The 4,948-nt window shown below is 41.5% G+C and overlaps 2 non-coding genes across 2 annotated transcripts; one reads left to right on the top strand and one right to left on the bottom strand.

Moving 5' to 3' along the window:
- Window positions 1-229: 229 nt before the first annotated feature.
- On the bottom strand, window positions 230-302 carry TRNAS-CGA (transfer RNA serine (anticodon CGA)). Its single transcript has one exon. It is a non-coding gene; the product is annotated as a tRNA-Ser (tRNA).
- Window positions 303-836: 534 nt separating this feature from the next.
- TRNAS-CGA (transfer RNA serine (anticodon CGA)) lies at window positions 837-909 on the top strand. The gene has a single exon. It is a non-coding gene; the product is annotated as a tRNA-Ser (tRNA).
- The last annotated feature ends 4,039 nt before the right edge of the window (window positions 910-4,948 follow it).

Genomic DNA, 4,948 nt, shown 5'->3' with positions numbered 1-4,948 from the left:
CATAACATGTGAGAGGAGAGTCTTTTTTGATATTTCCTTGTAAAATGTCCCACAAATGAAATAAACGAGAAGAAAGGGGGTTAACCGAGGGTCCCGATTTTATTAGTCATATCATAAGAAGCCAACAAACATTGACACCAAGGACACCATAGGGGAAATTACTTGTGCTTAATAAATGAAATAAAGAAACGAAGAATTAATGGAAAATAAAGTGGATGAAAAAACAACTTGCCGCAGGTGGGAACCGAACCCACAACCTTCGCATTTCGCGTGCGATGCTCTACCAATTGAGCTACCGCGGCGCTGTTTTCCCATCCACTGTCTTGGGTATTTATGTGTCCTAGTAGAACCCTGGGAGTGTTAGCCAGCGCCACCACACACAGACCTTGGCGGCGGACGTGGGACGTCCTTGTTGCCGCAGGCGTCACGAGAACGTGATCTTTTTGGGTGAAGGCAACTGGTCAATAAACCCACATATGCCACCTGAAGGCATCAATGTAGCCAGATTCGAGACCCTCGTTATGTAATAAACGAGAAGAAAGGGGGTTAACCGAGGGTCCCGATTTTATTAGTCATATTATAAGAAGCCAACAAACATTGACACCAAGGACAACATAGGGGAAATTACTTGTGCTTAATAAATGAAATAAAGAAACGAAGAAATAATGGAAAATAAAGTGGATCAAAAACAACTTGCCGCAGGTGGGAACCGAACCCACAACCTTCGTATTTCGCGTGCGAAATTGGTAGAGCATCGCACGTGAAATGCGAAGGTTAACACTCCCAGGGTTCTACTAGGACACATAAATACCCAAGAAACTGGATGGGGAAACAGCGCCGCGGTAGCTCAATTGGTAGAGCATCGCACGCGAAATGCGAAGGTTGTGGGTTCGGTTCCCACCTGCGGCAAGTTGTTTTTTCATCCACTTTATTTTCCATTAATTCTTCGTTTCTTTATTTCATTTATTAAGCACAAGTAATTTCCCCTATGGTGTCCTTGGTGTCAATGTTTGTTGGCTTCTTATGATACCACAAATGAAATGCGTCACAACAAAGAATAAGGCAATGTTTCATTGTCTCGTGCTGATTCCAAAGTCTACAATTTGTATTCCAGCGACATATGCTCCTTAACATGAAGCCACGTTTTAACTGGCGCGGAGGAAGTGTGCAGCCTGAAGAAAAATGTTTTCGCGGCTGGCGTAATACACATTCTACGGACATCGCAAAGAACATCTAAACCAAATATATACAGGTGCGGCTTTCCATACATAGGTTCAGGGAAATTGTTATGTATAATTGCTATATTTAGAGACGTTCGATCAACAAATATTCAAACAAATATTCCAGAGGGAATCTGGCTTTTAAAAATCAAATAGTGTCGACAAGTTCTCTTAGGAAGACCCATAACGGCAGTTCTTGAGCAAAGTTTATCGTAACAAAAAGAAAAGGGAGGTGTGAAGCAAGACGTGTTCGATTAACTGCGAGAAGAAATTGATGGCAGACGTTTTTGAGGTAAAATAACCTCATGACCGATTGTCGCACGAACAAATGAACAAAACTCGGGCCTCCCTTCTCAAGCGGAAGAAAGTGGTTGTCCCTTAATTCTCATGGCTTCCCATGATGAACGCCAAACTAAACATGCAAATATTCTATGAAATTCCTGAACATGGATACGTGAGCAGTGCGAGACTTGCAGAACATGAAGAAGCTTAGAAGCAAGAAATATGTTCCATGTCTTAGCACTCGCAAAAATAGAAAGGTCGCGTCCGTGCCAGGCCGTCACCTTCCGACGTATAGTGGTTATAGTGGATGTTCAATGAGGTCCGCTATTACGGAATTTACCGAGAGGCACACCCAGATATCGCAACGGAGACTGATTACAATGAATATTCGTGAATACACAGGGAGTGAGCGCCCACTTGCATAGCCAAAAGCCCCTACGTTTATCAAAATTTACACCATCTCCTGAACTTCCACTCAAACGTAGGGTAGTGTTTATTGCCCTGATAATGCTGGGCTTATCGACGCAAGAAAAGGCAATATCGAGGCAAGCTAGCACTTTAATTTCGTCACCTACATATCTGTGTTCTTTAATGCTTGAGTCGCAAGGCACGCTTAAGGAAAGCGTTTACAAGTATATAGTGAAGGGTAAAGGCGAGACCCTACAACCCTGATGAACAGTTCACTGTAGCTGTATTATATCTGAGAGGGTACGGTTGACGATTAACTGTGTTGTGTGGTGCAATGTTTATAACAGAGTGTTATACCATTGTATAATACATCCCCTAACTGAAGATGTCGCAGTAGTCGGAACAAAAAGTCGTGCTGAACCTTATCAAAGGCTTTGGCGAGGACGATCTGAAGAAGATTGTTGTCTCTATATCGATATCGTGTTGTATCTCGAGATCGATATCTGTATGTCTGTATATATCTGTATCTGTATGTCTGTTGGATATCTGTATGTTCTATATCTGTTGTATCTCGAGATCGATATCTTGTTGGCATGCACCACGTCAACAAGATATCGAGCCCTGGCATCGCAGCGTACATACAGGATCAGCCATGGATGACGTCCACTCACGTGACCCTGCAGGAGGGCTTAAAAGTGAAGCCAGCACTGTGCTACTCCAGTGGGCAACGCAGCAGCGAAATGGGCAACATGCTCAGGAGCACTTTTTTTCTGCGTATTCCAGGTCAGTATATATTTGCGGACGGCCTCCTATCGTAGCAATAATAGGTTTTTACTGCTGCTGCCTTGCCCACTGTGTCTTGAGCGCGTTCTTGATCGACTTAAAAATATTACGGTAAATCATTTGGTTTGTGGCGACGTTGAAACTAACCCTGGCCCTACTGAGAAGGAAATATTGACGAAACTTCTTGCTGGTCAAAATTCATTGAAAACAGCCATAGAAGATGTAGAGGCGTCTCAGAAAGAGATTGGCAAGCAAGTCAGTTCATTAAGTGATCGCGTTGATGGTTTAGAGCGCGAGCTGAGGAACCTAAGTGTAGTTACTAAGCGGGTCCAGGATATGGAGACTGCAATGTCTACGGTTAGAACAGATCTAGCCTCCATTGCTCCAACCTCTTGCTATCTGAGGTTGAGCACATAAAATATCTTGGTATTTGGATTTCTAAAGATCTTAGATGGAACAAACACATCAACACTGTGTGGAATTCCGCCACTCAAAAGCTTTTCTTTCTCAGGAGGGCTTTGAGACTGACAACACCTGAAGATCGCCTTCTCGCATTTAACGCAATTCTGATGCCGCTTTTAGATTACGCATGTATAATATGGTGTCAATTCACTAAAAAAGATATTAATAAGGCAGAAGATATTCAAAAGCGGGCGGTTCGTTATGTATATAACAGCTTAGGGTGCACGTCGATGACAGCCTTGCTAAACAGAGCCAATCTGCGAACTCTAACCCAAAGGAATGGTGTTCCCAGATTAAAATTTTTGTTTCAGCTCATTGAGGGATACTACAGCGTAGATATTTCCGAGATTATTTCCTTTTGAACGGGTTATGCTACAAGACTACGACATGCACTAATAATTACCCCCTTCACTAGCCGCAAAATTTCCTTTAAATACTCATTTTTTCCCAGGGTTGTAATTGAATGAAATCAGCTGTCCAACGATGTGGTGTTGCAGCCATCCCTGAATTTGTTTAAGTCCCATATTGTGTAATTTCCTTATTTTTCGCTCTGTTACATTTGCACTTCCAGTTCATGGATTAATTCAGTTATACTCGAAGCGTATCTTTTATTTCATGATATATGTATTCTCATTTTGCTAGTACATGTAATTTTTCTTCTTTTTGCCCTGCTAATCATGTCATAATGATGTATCCCCATCCTGCAAAAATCCCGTAAAGGGATTGCAGTATTTGTAAATAAGTAAATAAATAAATAAATAAGAGCTACTTGATCCATAATACCTTTCCTGCACTAAAGGACAGAACGCGCGATATGAACATTTGTCTGTATAGGGCGTCCTCGAATTCCGCATGTTTGATGGTTTACTACTAATTTAGTGATGACTGCCTGCAACCTATTTGTCAGTACATCTGCAAATATATTGTAATCGACGTTACATAACGATATCTGCCTATGTCCGTTTACTCTCTTTATTACTTCTTTATCAGTGGTCTTTGGGATTAAGGTTGTGTGGCCCGGATAGAAAAGCAGAGGAAGTTCACCATATTTACGGGCTTCCTTGAAAAGCTGCTCAAGCAAATGACTTTGGTATTCCTGAAATTTCATAAAAAATTCAGCAGTAAGGCCATCAGGGCCAGGCGTTTTGTTTTCTCCAGAGTTCCGATGGCAAATTGAATTCTTCTTGGGTTATTGGCCCATCAACGCTTAATTATCTTCTTGTAAGTGTGGCATAAGAAAAATAAACTGATCAGCTTTTTCTTCGTAACCATTCTGAGGCCTAACTGCAGTGAAAAAATTTTTATAATGAGCTTCAAATACTGTTATTATTTGCGACGTTTCTGTGTATATGGAACCGCCTGACTCAATTTGCAATATTTGCTTGGAAAGCGCGTATCGCTTTTCGTCACTGAGCACTGAGAGCCCTTTTGGTGGGCTGCTGGTCTGTGAAGCGAGTTGTGTGTAAACGCACCATTAATCCTTTGTACACTTCCGTCTCTTATTTCTGTATTAGTGCGCAAACTGTATTTATCTCACCTTTATACGACCCTACTTTCTGGCTTTCGAAAGCTTCAGCTTTTTGTCTTTGCGACACAGCTCATATAAAAGGGCAATCGACTCATTTTTAACTCTCTTTTTCAGCAATTCCCATGGAGCAAACAATGGAAATTGTTGACATTGCGTTATCTCTAGCAATAATTCTTTTTCTTTATTTGCAAAACTTTCCTGTCATAAAAGATGTCTGTCAAGTTTCCGAAATTCCCAGTTTAGAGAGAACTTGCGAAACATTCGG

Source organism: Dermacentor variabilis, chromosome 8 (assembly GCF_050947875.1).
Source record: "Dermacentor variabilis isolate Ectoservices chromosome 8, ASM5094787v1, whole genome shotgun sequence".
NCBI classification, from domain to species: domain Eukaryota; kingdom Metazoa; phylum Arthropoda; class Arachnida; order Ixodida; family Ixodidae; genus Dermacentor; species Dermacentor variabilis.
This window is presented reverse-complemented; position numbering and strand designations above follow the sequence as displayed.